Consider the following 21,307-nt stretch of genomic DNA (forward strand, 5'->3'; position numbering starts at 1 on the left):
CTGAAGCTCCAGTACTTTGGCCACCTCATGGGAAGAGTTGACTCATTGGAAAAGACTCTGATGCTGGGAGGGATTGGGGGCAGGAGGAGAAGGGGACGACAGAGGATGAGATGGTGGGATGGCATCACGGACTCGATGGACATGAGTCTGAGTGAACTCCGGGAGATGGTGATGGACAGGGAGGCCTGGCGTACTGCAATTCATGGGGTCGCAGAGAGTCAGACACAACTGAGCGACTGAACTGAACTGAACTCCCCCGTCATACCTTATCATACCTTGTCCTCTCATACCATATTGCTCCACAATTTAAAGAGAAGGAAAGAAAGTGGAGAAGATCCTTATAATCCCTCACTCTGAGGATTTCCCACCCTCCTCTCTCCAGGTCTGGGTCATTGTCCACTGGTGACTTTTCTGTAGGTTCTTGCTGCCAGAATAATCCTTTCCTCTTTTCCCTGGGCAGGAACCTGAAGGATGCAGAAACAGAATATTAAGTTCCCCCTTGGCTCCAGGCCTGGCTCTGCCTTGAGTTAGCCACGAGACCTCATTACTAGTAGAAATAATACTACGTCGTCATGGAACCCCACTGCAGACCAGGCTATATGCCAGGCCTCTTGTATACTGTGCTTTTCAAATCTTCACAGTTACCCCATGAAATAGGTGGGCTTCCCTGGTGGCTCAGATGGTAAAGAATCTGCCTACAATGCAGGAAACTCAGGTTCCATCCCTGGGTTGGGAAGATCCTCTGGAGAAGATCCTTTGGCAACCCACCCCAGTCTTCTTGCCTGGGAAATCCCATAGACAGGAGCCTGGCAGACTTCAGTCCACGGGGTTGCAAAGAGCTGGACACAATTGAGCGACTAACATTTATTGATTCCATTTCATAGATAAGTTGATAACTTTGCCCAAAGTCACATGGCAGAGTTAGGGCTCCTGCTGAGCATCTGAAACTGTTTACTCAAGCTTTTCTGTACTCTTGTCCCTCATTTGCATGATGCAGGAGGATAAAACGAGGTTTTCATGGTCCCTCCCAGCCCCAGTGATGCTCACACTTTAATGCTGTGACTCTCTAGAACCTGAGCCTTGCCCCCCTTCTCTGTCCCCAGGGACCTCCCTAGTGTTAGACCAGGCACTTTGCTGCTCAGCCCAGAAACATTAGCGGCTCTTCCAGACCTGGCGTCTCTGACACTTGCTTCTATGCTTCTAACTCCTTTACCTCTGAACCCCAACTCAGCCTCTGTGTTAAGTGTGTCTTGATAAAGTTTCTCCCCTTTCCCACAAGGTCTGAAGCAGAACATCACACTCTTCTCAAGTCCACTTGCCCCTGCACACGGGGTGCCCCTGTGCACCCTGGCTTTGAGAGGATACTTGAGGTGACCCCCTGTGAAGGGCTTCACATTCCTCCTCCCCTGACCTCCTCTGTGAATGTCTCTGATTCCCAAGGCAGAATTCAGGGCTTCTTCCTCTGACACTAGGCACCTCTACACTCGGTAAGGAGGACCCTAGAGATCATACCTTACATTACAGTGAATTCAAACTGTTTGTCTTGTCTTCAAAAGATTATGAGATAATTGAGGGCAGAGACAAGGTCGCATTTATCATTGTCTTACCAGCAAGTTAGCACAGAGCCTGACACACGGCACAGCCTCCATAGATGCAGTGAGGTTTTAAGCAAGGGTAAAAGCTCAGCAATGTGCTGTTTGGTTTTTTTTTTTAAACACTCCAGTACTCTTGCCTGGAAAATCCCATGGACAGAGAAGCCTGGTAGGCTGCAATCCACGGGGTTGCGAAGAATCGGACACGACTGAGCGACTTCACTTTCACTTTTCACTTTCATGCATTGGAGAAGGAAATGGCAACCCACTCCAGTGTTCTTGCCTGGAGAATCCCAGGGACGGGGGAGCCTGGTGGGCTGCCGTCTATGGGGTCGCACAGAGTTGGACACGACTGAAGCGAATTAGCAGCAGCAGCAGCAGCAACCTAAAGAGTGAAATGAGAGGAATGAGATGAGAAAAAAGAAGCGTTAAAAGGCAATGAAGATGAAGAGCAGCAGAGAATTGTGTAAACTGAGTTCTTGGAACTACAGTGACATTGAGGATGAGAGAGGTGGAGCTTTCTGTCCTGACTTTGTGGTCCCTGGTTTAGGCGTTGGTGGATGTCACTGTCATTGATTGAAACCGGAAAAAGTAAATTTACCAAAAAATATTAAATTAAGTTTTAGTCAGGTTGATTTTTGAAGTAAACTTTCCAGCAGAAAATTAGCTATTTGGATTCAAAACATAGAAGAAAGGTTTGGGTGAAAGATATTTGAAAGTCACCAGTATCTGCAAAAATGATCATATCACTTAGAAATTCAAGCAGAAGAAAGCAAAATCATGAAGTGAGAAATATCAGTATTTGATGCAAAAAAAATGTAGGTTCTTAGGAAGAAGAGTCTTCTGAGTTTATTGGATGTTCTTCCATTTCTACAAAGCTACAGCATAAGCTATCTATTGATAGAAACTACTGGAAACTATACCTCCCATGTGAAAGAGTTTTTCAGGGACCCACGGTGCTATTTTCTTAGCTGAACAGTAACCTGGGCCTTCAATAAACAAGGCACTTGTTACCAGAAGCTCAAAGACTCACTTACAAAAGGTAGGAAGCCAGCTTCTGATAGGAAGCTAAAATACTGTCCATAAATGCAAAGAAAGGATATTTAAAATAAATCCTGGCATTCAGAGTGCTTGCTTTGCAATAATAACACAATACAGCAGCCAGTGGGTTGTCCCAGATGCTTTGTGTAAGCTAGATGGCTGCAAGCTTAATTTCCTCAGATAACTTAAATTCCAGTCTTAGCAAGTCTATCTAAAATCAGGTTCATCATTTAGAAGTTGCTGGGAATGGATGTTTTCATCAGTGTTATCTTGGTTCTGGTGCGGCAAAGGCTCAGTGAGGATTTGGCTTTGGCCAAAAGGACCAGTGAAGAAAATATCCATGACATTTTTTGGTGTGTGCAGGCCAGACCCCTGGATTTCCAGAATCTAAAAATCAAGAAGGCGAATAGCTGTGGAAAAACCTCAACACATGCAATTGTTTCCGTTTCTATACCGGTAGTTATTGATCTATACCGGTAGTTATTGATCTCTCCATCCTCAACAAAAGGAACTCATCAGTCAAGAGGAAATGATACAAATGAACTTATTCACAAAGCAGAAACAGACTCACAGAAATTAAACTTATTGTTACCAAAGGGGATAATGGGAGGAGGGGAGAAAAATTAAGAGTTTGGGATTAACACATACATACCACTATATATAAAATAGGTAAACAACAAGGACCTACTGTATAGCATAGGCAACTATATTTAATACCTTGTAATAACCTATAATGGAAAAGAATCTGAAAAAGAATACATACACAGACACACACACATATAGGTTTGTATAACTGAATCACTTGCTGTACATTTGAAACTAACACAACATTGTAAGTTAGCTATAATAAAGAAAAAGAAAAAAAAGGAAAGGATCCTGATCAGCTAAGAAAACTGATAAAACTGCAGAATTCTGAAGAGCAAAAAATGATGTGATTATGGACCCTCTTGAATCATGGTGGTAGTTTAGTTGCTAAGTTGTGTCTGACTCTTGCGACCCCATAGACTGTAGCCCACCAGGCTCCTCTGTCCGTGGGATTCTCCAGGCAAGGATACTGGAGTGGGCTGCCATTTCCTCCTCCAGGACATCTTCCTGACCCAGGGATCACACCCGGGTCTCCTCCACTGCAGGCAGGGTCTTTACTGACCGAGCTACCAGGGAAGCCCAGTGATGGATAAACTGCTAAAAGCCAAATCAGCTCTTGGCATTATCTGTAAGAAGCTGGGGACAGAGGCTCATTAAGGAGACAGTATTTAGAAACTGTAAACAGTTAGCCAGCATGTGTGACCTTGTGCTTAGTCACTCAGTCGTATCTGATTCTTTGCAACCCCATGGACTGTAGCCCACCAGGCTCCTCTGTCCATGGGGATTCTCCAGCAAGAATACTGGAGTGGGTTCCCATGCCCTCTTCCAGGGGATCTTCCCAACCCAGGGATCGAACCCAGGTCTCCCTAATTGCAGGTGGATTCTTTACCATCTGAGCCACCAGGGAAGCCCCTTGCGTGACCTTATTTTATTATTATAATGTCAGTTGACTAAGCAGCAAAACTTGGAAAAATGAGAATGTGATACATCAGTAGATGAGGATTTTGGTGGAAAGCAAAACGTGACAACAAAAGGATATTGTTAAATTATGGTGAGAAGAAATTTCAGAAGCAGATCATTTCAATTTGTGTTTCAGAACAGAATAAACAATGCCTGGAAAGAAATGGCAAATATTGTTCTATAGACAAATGTTGAAATTGCTCCAAGGAACAAAGGCTCTAGGAGAACTTCTATTTCTTTAAAATCACAAATTTCTTGTAAGGTCTCACACAAAGCAGCTCAAGACCTATTAGTGCAGGCCAGCAGCCAAGCCACAGAGAGACATACCCAGCTTGAGCTGCTGATATTTTACTACAAAAAAGTTTCTCCATCTAAAAGACCAAACTGGCCTCCATCTTTTTACATTCTGTATACACAGACAGTGTTGTACAGGGTGTTGGCTTAAATTTACCAAAAAAAGGGATAAAGGCAAATGTATTATTTTGCAACTCATTTATAAAATATTTAGTTATATGGATATTATGAGTTACCAAACCTTTCTCCCATTATTAAATTTCCATGTTACTTCTATTTTGCTAGTGCAACAATGCTACAGTGAAAATTCTTGTACCTTTTGCGTTACTGAAGGATGAATTCTGAGAAACTACTGAATCATATGTTAGTCTGATAAATTCTGACACAAAATAATTGAGTAATATTTGCTTTAAATCCTTTAGCTAAGGATTTTTGCCTTCCTTATGCTTTGCTTGTACAAGAACCATGCTATTCTAATGGTTTTATTTCACTTCCACACTCTGGTTTTGATTAATAAAGAATTATATTAAAACTTTCTAATTGTATGCTCAGAAATATATAAAATGTAAATTTTTATTTCATTTTTCTTTAAGAAGTATTTAAAACACAAGGCTATTAAAATAATGACAGAGATATGATCTATCATTTGGGATTAATTTTAGTCTGCTGTGTTTCGTGTTTAAATGGGGAAGAGAGAAATAACAGCTTTCGTTACAGATGCATTAATTAAATCATTCTCCAATAAGGAGTTATAACAAACTCTAATACTCAAACATTTTTCTCTAGCATTTGCCAAAGCTGTACACAGGTGATTTTAAAATAAATAAATAAGTTCAGAGGAAATATGAGTATTTATGCTGTAAACAGAAGTTCAGTTCAGTTCAGTTCAGTTCAGTTCAATCGCTCAGTCGTGTCTGATTCTTTGCGACCCCATGAATCGCAGCACGCCAGGCCTCCCTGTCCATCACCATCTCCCGGAGTTCACTCAGACTCACGTCCATGGAGTCCGTGATGCCATCCAGCCATCTCATCCTTGGTCGGCCCCTTCTCCTCCTGCCCCCAATCCCTCCCAGCATCAGAGTTTTTTCCAATGAGTCAGTTCTTCGCATGAGGTGGCCAAAGTACTGGAGCTTCAGCTTTAGCATCATTCCTTCCAAAGAAATCCCAAGGCTGATCTCCTTCAGAATGAACTGGTTGGATCTCCTTGCAGTCCAAGGGACTCTCAAGAGTCTTCTCCAACACCACAGTTCAAAAGCATCAATTCTTCGGCACTCAGCCTTCTTCACAGTCCAACTCTCACATCCATACGTGACCACAGGAAAAACCATAGCCTTGACTAGACGGACCTTAGTCGGCAAAGTAATGTCTCTGCTTTTGAATATGCTATCTAGGTTGGTCATAACTTTTCTTCCAAGGAGTAAGCGTCTTTTAATTTCATGGCTGCAAACATTATGCAAATATTGTTGACTGTTCCCATCAATAATAATCAAATTACTTTCAAAAAAGTATATTATCCTGTAATAAAATTGAAAAATAACTATTGATATTTACAAAAAGATGACTTTTCTAATAGTACCTTTGAAAGGAGATCCTGAAGAGATCATGTAAGCTGATAGGCATGTGAATATTACAGTGTAAAAATATTCAGTTGCCTAAATTCATCTGTCCTTGTAGAGTAAATGCATATGTGAAATGAAGTTATTTCATACTTAAATTTCAATATGATGGAGGGGCTACACTTTTAAATGGAAGAAATCACGTGGTAAAATTTTGTTTTAAAATATTCAAAACTTTGTATGTCAAAAATCATAAATAATGAAATAGTCTGATATTGAAAAGTAGAACTATCAGAACAGAGAGTCAAGAAACAGCTTCAAGTGTGTATGGGGATCTAATAAATGATTAAGGTGGCATTCTAAATCAGTGAGGAAAGAATAGAGTCTGTGTTTGGGGAAACTGACTACTAAATGGGAAAATCAATAAAGTTAGATCCTTGCCTGACATCAGTGGTACAAATATATCCAAATGGATTGAATATTTAAATGTGAAAAACAAAATGATTGAAGTGCTGGATCAAAATATAGGAAAATGTGTTTTATAATCTTGAAATGGTCCAGGAATGTCTAAGTATAACTTGGACCCCCCAAAACTACAGAAGATCTATGGGTTTGATTATAATAAAATTGAACACTTCTGCCCAGGAGAAAATAAGCAGGCAGAGTAAGAAGACACGACCAATGTGTAACACATGTTGAATGTCAGTTGATATTAGTGTCTAAGGAAGTCAGTCTCTTCAGGGCTCATAGCATTTAAAAGGAGGCACGCAAGTTCATTCCAGTTTCCACACACACATATGTACAGGGTGTGTGCTGGATGCCAGCCATGGGCCAAGGCACTGGTGATACACACCTGAACCTTATTGTCAGGGCAGGAAGCTACCACCGAAGTGTTTTAAAAGTTCAGAGAGGTTCATGCTGAGATCTGAATTTTAGAACAATTGTTCTGGCTATGGTGCAGAGAACCAGTTGGGGGGTATTTAGGTACGTAGATTTCAAGGTAAGAAAACCAACTGGGAGGCTGGTGTGGCAGTCACCCAGGTGGAGACGCTGCTGGCTTGTATCGGGGCTAAGAAGGATGTGAGATAATGAGAAGAAAAATGGTGAATGAGCTCCTTAGATGGTAAACTAGACAAGATATCATTGATCACATATGTGTGTTGAAGTAGATATAGGAATAAAGCATGATGTGAAAGTTTCTGCCTGAGTAATGGGGAGAAAATAGTACCAATTTACTGAGATAAGGAAACCAGTGGAGGAGAAGAGAGTGGATGGAAGACAATGAGTTCAGTTATTGGCATGTGGAGTTTTAGGTAACATGGTACATCCAAGTGAGATGCGCAGAGCACAGCCTAGCAGAGCAATCTGGCCTGAAGGGTTATGTATCCCAGGTGTGCAGGTTTCAGCACCCAGGGACAATAGATTTAGTTCCATTATTATTATTTCCCAAGTGTCCTATGTTCAGATCTACCATTATATGACGAGGATTTCTAATATCCTATATCTGCTCTTTCTCCAAGAATTTCCAAGAGTTCTCATGAGATGCATACAAGTGTCCAGGAATTTCACCCATTTCACCCAGGATTAGAATTTTCCATCACCCTTGTCTCACTTATGTTTGGCTGAGATTGGAATTCATGACTGTTTTGTGACTCCAAGGGCCTTGTAGTTTCTCCACAAGGCTGGAGAAACTGATAACACTGAAGGCCAGAACGTCCCACCAGTCACACTCAGGTTTTGATGAAGTATTAGAATGAGTCTATTTCAGAGTCCACAGCCCCTCTCTCTTATGATGCATACACTCTGAGGAGTTTATCAGGTCCCAGGGAGCCCAGCCCCAGCCCCGCCCTCTCATCTGGGGCATTACTACTGATCCTGGTTCTTTTAGCCTAACTTTGTCCCATACAGTGAATTCCCTTCTAGGGTCCTTGATGTCTATTCCTGCAACCCATCTCCTTGGATGTCCCCCCAGTCACTGAACATTTAAGTCTGAAACTTAAGAACCCTTCAGCCCTTATGGAAATAAATAGCTACAAATGGATAGGGGGAGAAGTGTCATTCAGTCTTCCTCACCTGTAACATCTGAGCTCCACTTGTTGCCAGTACAGGATTCTATTATATATTCAACATCACAATGCATTTTTTAAAGCTGAAGCCCTGTTTAAAAACTTAGGAACCTCTGAAAAGTATCATTCGAGACCCTCCACATTCTGGCAGGGGCCTGTCTATCTTTATAACCTTCCATCCATTTCATACTACCTGTTGTCCATCGACACCAAATCATGTCCCCTTCCCTAATGAGTCTCACACTCTGCTGACCCCTCCTGGGTCAGGGACAGCATCGTCCTCCCATGTCCATCTCTCTGAGTCCCATCTGCCTCCCAGGGACTGAAGGCATCTGAAAGGCTACAGCAGACAGTTGTCCATGGAACACAGCTATCTCATTTGATAGGCCTGTAACAGTCTGCTTGAACTTTAGTATAAACCTCATTGGTTTTTTTTTTTTTTGGTCATAAATATTCTTTGGACAAAATTATTAAAAGACAATATATAGAGCATATTAGTAAAGAAAACTAGAATCACATTGTCTGGGACCACAGCCTGGATTTGCCACTTACTAGTTGTATAATCTCTGGCAAGTGACTCCATCTCTCAGTGCCTCAGGTACTTGATATGTAAAACTAGGGATAATTGAAACACCCCTTCCTTAGGGTTCTTATGATAATTAAATCAGTGCACTCATGCAAAAGGTCTTCCCTGGTGGCTCAGTGGTAAAGAATCCGCCTGCCAATGCAGGGGATGAGGGTTTGATCCCTGGGTCAGGAAGATACTCTGGAGGAGGAAATGGCTACTCACTCCAGTATTCTCGCCTGGGAAATCCCATGGACAGAGGAGCCTGGCGGACTACAGCCTATGGAGTCACAAAAGAGACAAGACTTAGCGACTGAACAACAACTCATGCAGAATCACTTAAACCGGTGCCTGCACAAGTAAGCGCTCAGTGCTTTTTAGTTATTATTATATATTTCATATTTAACATGCAGCATGGCGCCTACTGCACTAAGTTGCCTCTTGGGCACTTTCTTTGGGTCCACATAAAGGACAAACACAAAGCTGAACATCTGCCTCTGATCATATCGTACCTGACAAGCTTTATTGAAAATGCTTTAACATCTTCATTTTTAGCAATTTTTATCCAGCAGAGAACTGTCCCAGAATACATAAGCTGAACAATTTTTTTTGTCCTGACTGCATCAACTTTTCTTGCCTCCGATTGAATGATAATTATTTGAACTCTACTACATGCCGGGGCTCTGCTAGGACTAGATATGCCATTATAAGCAAAACATATATGGCCCTGGCCTTGATAAAACTTAAGGGACACAAGAACTCAATACATTTTTTAAAATGCACAAATATACGTATAATAACAAGACTATGGTAAGTGCTTGAAGAAACAGGGTAGGAAGGAGGCAAAACCAGAAGCTCCCAATTTACATTGACAGGTTAGTAAAGATTCATTTAAAGATTACTGGAGTGGGTTGCCGTGCCTCCCAGGGGATCTTCCTCCAGGGGATCTTCCTGACCCAGAGATCCAACCCGAATCTCTTGTGCCTCCTGCATTGGCAAGTGGATTCTTCACCACTTGCGCCACCTAGGAAGTCCCCCATTTAAAGAAGGGAGATTTAATGAGAGACCTGAAATTTGAGCAGGTCTTGCCTGGAGCATCCCAGGGATGGGGAAGCCTGGTGGGCTGCCGTCTATGGGGCCGTACAGTTGGACACGACTGAAGTGACTTAGCAGCAGCAGCAGCCAGTGAAGAGTGAATGGAAGAATCCAGGTGTGTGCAAAGGCCAAATGGAAGAGAAGAGATTGTTCCTCAGTGAGATGAGATGAGAAGAAAGTTGGTGGTGAGGTCAGGTCACCTGGGGGTTCGTAGGCCACATCAGGGATCTGAGACTCTGTTGCAAGAGCACTGGAAAACCACTGAAGGGTTGTATGCAGTGGGTGACAAATAATTGGATTTATATCTTTAAAAGATTGCTCTGGCTGTATGTGGAGTGTGGATTGGAATGCAGTGAAAACAGATGAATTACACTTTCCTGTAACAATGGAGCTGACTCCCAAAACAGATTGCTAAGCTAAAAAATAAAAAAACCCCGCAAATCACAGAAGAATGCATTTAGATTGATTTCATTTATATAAAGGTCAAAAAATAGGCAAAACCAAGAAAAAAAATTAAGAATCTGTACATATATGTTAAAATATAAAGAAATGCAAAGATACAGTTATTTCAACATTCAGGATAGTAGGAGACATAACATAGCTTCTATTTGGAAGGGGCATATGGAAGGCGGAAAGGGCACTTGAAAATATTCTATTTCTTGAGCTGGATGGTGCATACATGTTCATGTACTTTACATATATTCTTCCCTATGTGCAATATATAGTTGACCCTTGAACAGCATGAATTTGTATACACAAGTATTAGTATTTTTCTTCAGTAAATATTTATATGTATTATATGCATTTTCTTTTCCTCATGATTATCTTAATAACGTTTTCTTTTTTCTTGTTTACTTTATTTAAGTAAATAGTATATGATACAAAATATGTGTTAATTGACTATGTTATTAGTAAAGCTTCTTGTCAATAGTATCCTGTCAACTTTTGGGGGAGTAAAAGTTTTTGTTTTTTTTTTTAATTTTATTTTTACTTTATTTTACTTTACAATACTGTATTGGTTTTGCCATACATTGACATGGATCTGCCACAGGTGTATACGAGCGGGGGAGTAAAAGTTATACACAGATTTTTGACTGTGCCCCTAACACCTACATAGTTCAAGGGTCAGCTGTATTTCATAACAAACATTTTGATGATCTAAGTCCAAAAAACTTTGAAAAATGTTAAATTACGAGAAAGTCTGATCATTGATGCATGAGTGCATGTTATGTTACTCTTCGTATTTTTCTACTTGCTTGAAACATTCCAATAATAATAATAAATCACAAAAGGAAAATAGATTCAAAGAAGGAGAAGGAAGGAGGGAGAGCAGTGGGCAGGCAGCGTAGCAAGACTTGAAGGGCCTCTCCTTATTGCAACAAAGAGTGGGGCACCACTGAGTGACTGAACTGAACTGAACTGAGAATAGTGGTGTGCAGGGGGTGGGCTGCCTACATAGGCTGCTATAATAACGTTCTTCCTGGAGCTCCGCTATGATGACCATGGCGTGGCACTGGTGAGGAAGATTCTGCAGATAAACGATGATTTACATCAGTGGTAGGCTGCAGTCCATGGGGTCGCGAAGAGTCGGACACGACCAAGTGACTTCACTTTCACTTTTCACTTTCATGCACTGGAGAAGGAAATGGCAACCCACTCCAGTATTCTTGCCTGGAGAATCCCAGGGACGGGGGAGCCTGGTGGGCTGCCATCTATGGGGTCACACAGAGTCGGACACGACTGAAGCGACATAGCAGCAGCAGCAGAGGCAGTGGGGATAGAGAACAATAGACGTTTTCAAGTTATATTTGGGAGGTGGAGGAGTGGACTTGATAATGAATTGAATATTTCACTGTATCAGAGAGATGGGAGACACACCTGCTCTGTGTCCTTTGGCTTTTCACAAAATGCTGTTCCAAAAGTGGGAAGTCTGCTGGGTCTCAAATGCATCATCAGTTCAGTTCAGTTCAGTTCAGTCGCTCAGTCATGTCCAACTCTTTGCGACCCCATGAATCGCCGCACGCCAGGCCTCCCTGTCCATCACCAACTCCTGGAATCTACTCAAATTAATGTTCATCGAGTTGGTGATGCCATCCAGCCATCTCATCCTCTGTCGGCCCCTTCTCCTCCTGCCCCCAATCCCTCCCGGCATCAGGGTCTTTTCCAATGAGTCAACTCTTTGCATGAGGTGGCCAAAGTACTGGAGCTTCAGCTTTAGCATCAGTCCTTCCAAAGAACACCCAGGACTGATCTCCTTTAGGATGGACTGGTTGGATTTCCTTGCAGTCCAAGGGACTCTCAAGAGTCTTCTCCAACACCACAGTTCAAAAGCATCAATTCTTCGGCACTCAGCCTTCTTCACAGTCCAACTCTCACATCCATACATGACCACTGGAAAAACCATAGCCTTGACTAGATGGACCTTTGTTGGCAAAGTAATGTCTCTCCTTTTGAATATGCTATCTAGGTTGGTCATAACTTTCCTTCCAAGGAGTAAGTGTCTTTTAATTTCATGGCTGCAGTCACCATCTGCAGTGATTTTGGAGCCCAAAGAAACAGTCTGCCACTGTTTCCACTGTTTCCCCGTCTATTTCCCATGAAGTGATGGGACCAGATGCCATGATCTTTGTTTTCTGAATGTTGAGCTTTAAGCCAACTTTTTCACTTTCCTCTTTCACTTTCATCAAGAGACTTTTTAGTTCCTCTTCACTGTCTGCCATAAGGGTGGTGTCATCTGCATATCTGAGGTTATTGATATTTCTCCCGGCAGTCTTGATTCCAGCTTGTGCTTCTTCCAGTCCAGCGTTTCTTATGATGTACTCTGCATAGAAGTTAAATAAGCAGGGTGACAATATACAGCCTTGATGCACTCCTTTTCCTATTTGGAACCAGTCTGTTGTTCCATGTCCAGTTCTAACTGTTGCTTCCTGACCTGCATATAGATTTCTCAAGAGGCAGGTCAGGTGGTCTGGTATTCCCATCTCTTTCAGAATTTTCCACAGTTTATTGTGATCCACACAGTCAAAGATGCTAATAAAACCTCACTTGGACACTGAAACTCTGATACAGCTCTCTCAGAGTGTGGTTTTTCAGTCGCCCCAAAGGCTTTGCTGTTCTGTTTTCATGCCAGATTTCGCAACCACAACTGCCCAGCAGGTGTGGCGGGAATGTGACAGAGAATCCTGAGGGACTTCAGAGGCTGGGCTGACCTCAGAATATCTCGAGAACGCCTCTCGTGTGTCCATTTCTGCTTAACACCATGGTTTATACTCACACACTTAAGTTCTTAAGATGTAGCTGCTGGTTATGCGCAACAACCCCCGCCCCCTGGCACATGCACCACATAGTCAGTTATCACCTGGTCTTGCTTCTCAGCTGGAGCCAGCCAGTCTTCCTGATGCACCCAAATCAGCAGCCACCCTAGCACAAACACGGTGGCCATGATGGTCTGCCCAGGTTAGAGGAGGCAGAGCCCAGCGCCCCCTGCCTCGAGGTGGAGACATCTGTGCAATGATTGGAAAGAAGTTGATTAGACATCATACTCTGAGCTGAGTCCATCAGGGTGGAACTGTGATGATCTCCAACGCACTGTGATATGCCTTGTGGGTACCTATGTGATAGCTGACAGATCAATAGAAGAATCATCTCTCCTGGTACCTTCAAAAAATGCTTATTGAGTATTTCTCCCGTGAGAGGCACCAGGTCAGACTTGATATGAAAAATGAACAAGATAGTCAAAATACCGCTTGTACTTTGTGAATGTATATTGAGTGTTCTGAGATCTAGTTTGAATAGTCACTGTCTTTCCTACATGCTCTAATTTTTCTACCTTCCTTAAAAGTTTTGCTTATGTAACAGTCTTTTATCCATTTTACTAGAAGGGTTTATATTCAGTTAGTCTTTATTTTTAGCAATGGAATATTACTAAGCTGATTTTCAAAAATCAATGGGATATTTTCCACCCAGCAAGTATTTCCACAGGGAGTTTTTTAAAGCCTATGATCTTAAGCTGATGCTCATGATCTGACGGTATATTTCCTGGCTAACTTACGGCAAAGAAATATTAATGATGTTTGTTCTTGGGCATCTGTATGTAATGAACAGGGAGCTAAATGTGAAACACCACAGTAGCCATATTCAGTTCAGTTCACCAGTGTGTATCGAGCAACCTACAGTGAGGAATATTACAGTTTATAGTAAGGCTTTGATACTAAAATCTGACAAAGCAAGCAATTGAAATGAATATCATAGACCAATTTTACTTGTGAATATAGATGGAAAAAATAAAATGTTAGTAAGAGGAGAGTCAACACTATGTGAAGAGAATAATGACTGAGGAGTTTTATTTCTGAAGTGAATATATAGTTTATATAAAGAAATGTATTATATTTGTTAATTATAAGAGAGAAAAATAGTGAAATCACCTCCAAAGATGCCAAAAAGGGGCTTAAAAGTTATAGTATGTTACAATAAAAAGAATATAAGAGAAACTAAAAGCAACATTAGATTAACTGTGATACTCTAGCAGCCGTTCCATTAAAGTCAGGAAGAAGATGATGATACTATCACTGCTATTTAAATCATACAGGAATTCAACTTAAATAGGGAAACTAAAAATTCTAAAAATAATAGAAAAGACCAACTTTTCACTCTTTTCAGATGTTATCATTGCCTAAAATTTTTAAGAAAATGAGTTCAGAAATTATTAGAAAAATAATGTAGTATAGAGTGCTTGATTTGGGTATGGTGGCTCAGAGGTTAAAGCGTCTGCCTGGAATGTGGGAGACTTGGGTTCAACCCCTGGGTCGGGAAGACCCCCTGGAGAAGGAAATGGCAACCCACTCCAGTACTCTTGCCTGGAGAATCCCAGGGATGGAGGAGCCTGGTGGCTACAGTCCATGGGGTCGCAAGAGTCGGACACGACTGAGTGACTTCACTATAGAGTGCTTAGTTGCTCAGTCGTGTCTGACTCTTTTTGATCCCATGGATAGCAGCCCGCCAGGCTCCTTTGTCCATGGGGATTCTTGAGGCAAGAATACTGGAGTGGGTTGCCTTGCCCTCATCTAGGGGATCTTCCAAACCCAGGGATCGAACCCAGGTCTCCCACATTGCAGACAGATTCTTTACAAATTAAATATTCTGAAATAAATGGCTTTCTATTATATATACTGGCAACACACAGAAATAAAGCTGAGAAGAATCTATATACAGTTTTGCCAATAAAGCAGTCAAATATCTAAGTGTAAATTGAAAATAAATGTATAAAATCTACATGAATAAACCTTTTCAATGTTGCCAAAGAACAGAGAAGAAAACTTGAACATGTGGAGTGACATATCATGTTCATAGATGAGATAATTCCATATTGTCAAGATGTCAATTTTCCTCTAAGTATATTTTAAAATTCAAAGCTATTCCATTAAACATATTCTACATTTGAAATTGTAAAAATGTATAATCTACACAAAAGTTGAAAATAGTATAATAAACATTTGTACACCCCTCACCCTGGTGGTTCCGGAGAAGGCAATGGCACCCCACTCCAGCACTCTTGCCTGGAAAATCCCATGGGCAGAGGAGCCTGGTGGGCTGCAGTCCATGGGGCCGCAAAGAGTCAGACATAACTGAGCGACTTCACTTTCATGCATTGGAGAAGGAAATAGCAACCCACTCCAGTGTTCTTGCCTGGAGAATCCCAGGGACGGGGGAGCCTGGTGGGCTGCCGTCTATGAGGTCGCACAGAGTCGGACACGACTGAAGCAACTTAGCAGCAGCAGCAGCAGCAGCACCCTGGTGGTTCAGTGGTGAAGAATCTGCCTGCCAGTGCAGGAGATGCAGGAAATTCAGGTTTGATCCTTGTGTGGGAAAGATTCCCTGGGAAAGGAAATGGCAACCTACTCCAGTATTCTTGCCTGGGAAATTCTAGGACAGAGGAACCTGGTGGGCATCAGTCGGTGGGGTCCAAAAGAGTCAGACATGACTTAGTAAACAACAATAACACCTCAATTTACCAGTCATTAGCCTCTCAAATACTTTCATTTTCTGAACCTTTGAATGAAAGTTGCAGGCAGCCATGTCACTTTGCCCCTAAATACTTCAACACGCATCTCCTAAGAAGTCAAGCATTTTGACACAGCCATTCTTAGCAGGTTCACACTTAAGACACTTAACAATAATGCTATAGCTCCACCAAAAACTGTGCTTATTAGATTTTACAATGCATGTGAGCCACTTGGGAATCTACCCTGATTCAGCAGATCTGGAGTGATGGCCAAGGTTCTACATTTCTAACAAGTTACCAGATAATGATGATGCTCATCTGGCAGAACATAGTTGGAGTTTGAAGGATCAGATGTTGCTCCTGGTATGCCCCCTTTTCAGCGGTCACTCCCCTCTCCTCTTCTAATAAAGGAACCTAACCTTGGTATAGTTTATTCCTATGAATGTTTTTATACACTTCTTAGATATATGTATCCCTTAACTATATACAGTATGTTTTCCATATTCTTAAACTTTACATATGGTATCCCATTGAACATATTCTCGGGCAACTTGCTATCTTCATTCAATATTATATGAGGCTTTCCATGTTGATAGATGTAGCTCAGAGCCATTCATTTTTATCTTTTTTTGAAGAATTCAGTTATTTGTTTGGCTGCATGGTCTTAGTTGTGGCACACAGGATCTTGCGTTGTGGTGCTCGGGCTCTTTCTTGCAGCTCACAGTTTTCTCCAGTTGTGGCGTGAGGGCTGTGGAGCGCCAAGGCTCAGTAGCTGTGGTGTGCAGGCTTAGCTGCCCTGCAGCTTAGTTCCCTGACCAGAGATTGAACCAGAGTTTTATGCATTAAAAGGCGGGCTCTAAGCCACTGGACCACCAGGTAAGTCCCCTGAGCCATTGATTTTAACTTCAATAAATCTAAAAGAGAAAAATGAGAGATAATTTTAAAAAAAAGATCATGTATTATCTTTGTTCAGGCTCTGTAATAAAATACCAGAGAAATGGGAGGTTTATAAGCAGAAATTTATTTCTAACATTTCTGCAGGATGGAAGTCCAAGATGAAGATGCCAGCATGGTTGCCTCTGGTGAGAGCCCTCTTCCTGAGTTATAGCCAGTGCCTTCTTGCTGTGTGGCACTGATGGAAGGGATGAGGGACCTCTCTGATGTCTGTTTCATAAAGGTACTAATCCCATTCATTAGGGCTCTCCCTCGTAATAATAATTTTAAAATATGAACAAACTATGAGTGAGCTGTGAGACTTCAGATGACGTATCTATCAAAGGTTCCACCTCCTAACATCACTACGTTGGCACTGGGACTCCAACATATGAATTTAGGGGGGACACAAACATTCAGACTGTAATTAAATGTCCATGAAGTCTTCAGGCTGCAGAAGGGCATTACAACCTACTCCAGTGTTCTTGCCTGGAGAATCCCATAGACAGAGGAGCTAGGAACTTAATATTTCCTTGTGCTGTGATTGGATTTAATGTTCATTCTTTTATTCACTGAGTATTTATTAAGGACCTAAGATTAGCCAGAAACTGTGTGAGACACTGGAAATACAATGATGAGCAAAACAGACTAAAACGGTTCTTTCAGGGAGAGTGTAGTTGTAAAGCAAGGGTCACACATTAATCAAGTAATCAAGGAATCAACTCTTTTGTTAATTATGAACTGTGATGACTGTGGTCTCTGAGTTGAGGAGATGGAACTAAGAGCTTGGATAGAACAAACCAGCTAGAGTTTGCAGGAAAAATGATGGAGTGGAGAGAGCTGCAGAGGAGAACTTCACAGATCTACAGAAGGTGTCTCTTCAGTATTCAGAAGAGTACTGATCAGCACATGCATGTGAGAAAAGTCACGAAGGTCAGAGAAAGAACCATCAGAAAAGGGCCTAGGTGCTCTCATGAGGCTGAGAACATTACCCATTCCCATCAGTAAACTGAAAACCTTATAAACCTTAGGGCTTTGGGCAGAGTGCTCAGAGGGGTCTCTCATCAGTAGTAGAGAATAATCGTCTCTAGACTGAGCACTGCTCTGATCCTATCTAACAAACCCTCACAGCAAGATGCTAAGTAATTCAACTGCATCCCAGAGCAAAATTCAAGAATATTAATGGGAATGCAAAAATATCCAGCATCTAAGAAGGTAAAATGCATACTGTATGGTTTCTAATCAGAAATTACAAGAAAAAAAAAGAAGAAATTACAAGGCATACAAAGAAGCAAGAAAATCCAATCATAATAAAGAGAAAAATAATCAATAGATTCCAACTGACACAATTGACACAGATGCTAGAATTAGCAGAACAAAGACATTAAAACTGGTATTATAGATGTATTCCATATGTTCACAAAGTTATGTACAGACATCAAAGATTTTTTTTTAAGATCCAAACTGAGCCTCTTGAAAATAACACTAATGAAGGAGATGTAAACTACACTGGGTGGGAATAACAATAGATTAAACATTGCAGAAGAAAAAAATCGGTGAATTTAAAGGCATGGCAATAGAGACTATCTATATGAAACACAGAAATAAGAACTTTAAAGTATGAAAAAGCTATAAGTGAGTTGTGAGACTTCAGATGACATATCTGCATATTGGAGTCCCTAAAGTGTGCGTGTCGGGTGGGTAGAAGCAGAAAAAAATTTTATAATATTATTTTAAAAAATAATATGTTCTCCCAGGTGGCACAGCGGTAAAAAATCTGCCTACCAGCTCAGGAGATGCAAGAGACTCAGGTTCAGTCCCTGGGTTGGGAAGATTCCCTGGAGTGGGAAATGGCAACCCACTCTAGTATTCTTCAATGGACAATCCCATAGAACAGAGGAGCCTGGCGGGCCAAAAGATTTCTAAATTTAATGAAAAGTATAACTCCACATATCCAAGAAGCTCAGTGAAGTCTAAAACACACACAGAGTGAAGAAAACTATACCAGGGTTCATTCTAGTCAAAAGTTTCAAAACCAGTGATTAAGAAAACATTTTAAAAGGAGCTAAAGAGGAACTTCCCTGGTGGTCCAGGGGTTAAGACTCCAAGTTTTCAAAGCAGGGGACTCAGATTCAATCCCTGATCTGGGAACTAAGACCCTGTATGCTTGAGTGGGGCGTGTTATATACAGAGGAACAAAAAGCAGAATCATAGCACATTTCTCATGAGAAACAATGTAAGCAAGAGAATGGAGCAACATCTTTAAATAGCTGGGTTGTAGGGAGAAAAATAGTCAGCCTAGAATTCTATACTCAGTAAGAATATTTTTTGAGAACAAAGGTGATGTACTAAATTAGACAGGGCAAGGATGTCTCTTCTTAACCACTTCTATTGAACATTGTACAGAGGTTCTGGGCAGTACAATAAGGTAAGAAGAAGAAACAAAATGTATCTAGATCTGGAAGGAAGAAATCATCTAGGTTGGAAAAGAAGGAGTAAAACTGCCTTTGTTAATAGGTAGCATGGTTATCTAATGAAATCTACTATAAATCTATGAGAAGTGCTAAGTGAGTTTACCAAGGTTGAAGGATAAAGGGCCAACATACAAAGATTAGTTCATTCCTATATACTAGCAATTAACAATCAGGAATTTTTAGAAAACCACTTAAATAGTGTTAGAACATGATATATTTAGGAATAAATCTGACAAATATGCATGACACCTGTACACTGAAAACTTAACACATTTCTGAGACAAATTAAAGACCTAAATAAATGAAAAGTCACCATGTTCATGGGTTGAAAGAAAAGTCTTTTCTCTTCAGATTGACCTAGAGTCAGTACAATCTAATAAAAATTTCAACAGCTTCTTTCATAGAAATTGACAAGCTGATTCTAAAATCTATATGGAAATACAAATAACTTAGAAATTCAAACAACTTTGTAAAAGAACAAAGCTGGAGGACTAACACTGATTTCAAGATTTATATGAAGCTACAGTAATTAATACAGTTGGTATAAAGATAGACAAATAGAGAGTCCGAAAAAAGACCCGCATACATATAGAGGCTGATGTTTGACAAAGGTGTAAAGGAAATATAGAGGACAAAAAATAGCCTTTTCAACAAATGGTGTTGGAACAATTGTATATCCATATATGAAATAATAACTTCAACCCACACTTCACAAACTAATATAAACATTAACTCAACATGGGTCTTACAGCTAAGTGTAAGACCTAAAACTATATCATTCTAGAAGAAAATATAAGAGAAAAATCTCTGTAATCTTGGGTTAGGCAAAGATTTATTAGAAACATGCCCCAAATGCCTACAATAATCATCTCTTCTGGGAAGCCCTGACCCTGACCCTCCCAGACAGTTCTTTTTTTCCTCACTCTTCTATCTGAACACTTTATATATGATATTCATCAAATCATATTGTATCTGTTTACATCTCTCTCCTCCTGAACACCAAGAATGAAGATCACATCTTAATTATTTTAATATCTACAAAGTTTGATAAATGTTAGTTATATGATATCTCTAACTCTGAGCTTAATCAGGGAGAAAAATTTTTCCTAGGATCCTCCCAGCATATTTCTTGATGTCTCATTGGCCAGAACTGGGTCAAAGGGTTACCTCTAAGCAAATCACTAGTTAACGGAATTACCATGATTTTCTTGGATCAATTAGCTTCACTCTTTGGGGATGGGCTTACCTTCCCCAAGGAGCTGTGGCTGTTTGGGTAGGCTGGCTGCAAAGAACTTGCAGAGGTGTGGGGACACCGGAATTAGTGGCATAAACCAGGCTGCTTCATTTTCCATTGTGAGGGTGTAATTCACAAACAACCTAGACTTATACCTAGATTTCAGAAGGAAAAGCTACCATATATCACTATCTTTGAAAATAAAAAGAACAACACAGCTTGCTACAGTAGGAAGAGTGAAATTATTCATCTGAAACAGCAAGATTCTGCACTGGGCTTTTTATAACTTTTTAGATAATACATCTATAGAAAAAGCTTGGTAAGCTTTATTGCTGAATCATTTACATCAACTTGTACAATTTTGAATATTTATTATTTTTCACAGTAGCCATTGTTTTAGAACATATGTTATTATATAAACATTCCTCACAAATCTTAAAACTAATTGAATCATAGCTATCTTTATAGTAAATGCTATAAGAAAAAAAAAGCAACATCAAAAAACTAGCCAGTGTTGTGGATCCCAGGAGTTTTTATTTTCACTATGAATATAGCAGCTTAGAGAAAATAGGGTACAAGAAAAAAAAATGTGTAAATGTTTCTAATCTAACCAATCTGGCCAGCAAGCAATTCACTGAGAAAAACTGGCTTCTTTTTTTAAAGGAAAAGTTCATATTTCTGATTTTATGTGTTTTTATCATTTGTTTGGTTCTGTTTTGTTAGATAGGATCTTGTATTTTTCTTCCACACTGTGAGTTGCTGCCACTGCTGCTAAGTCGCTTCAGTCATGTCCAACTCTGTGCAACCCCATAGACAGCAGCCCACCAGGCTCCTCTGTCCCTGGGACTCTCCAGGCAAGAACACTGGAGTGGGTTGCCATTTTCTTCTCCAATGCATGTATGCATGCTAAG

This window comes from Oryx dammah, unplaced genomic scaffold, assembly GCF_014754425.2.
Source record: "Oryx dammah isolate SB20612 unplaced genomic scaffold, SCBI_Odam_1.1 HiC_scaffold_26, whole genome shotgun sequence".
Classification (NCBI taxonomy): domain Eukaryota; kingdom Metazoa; phylum Chordata; class Mammalia; order Artiodactyla; family Bovidae; genus Oryx; species Oryx dammah.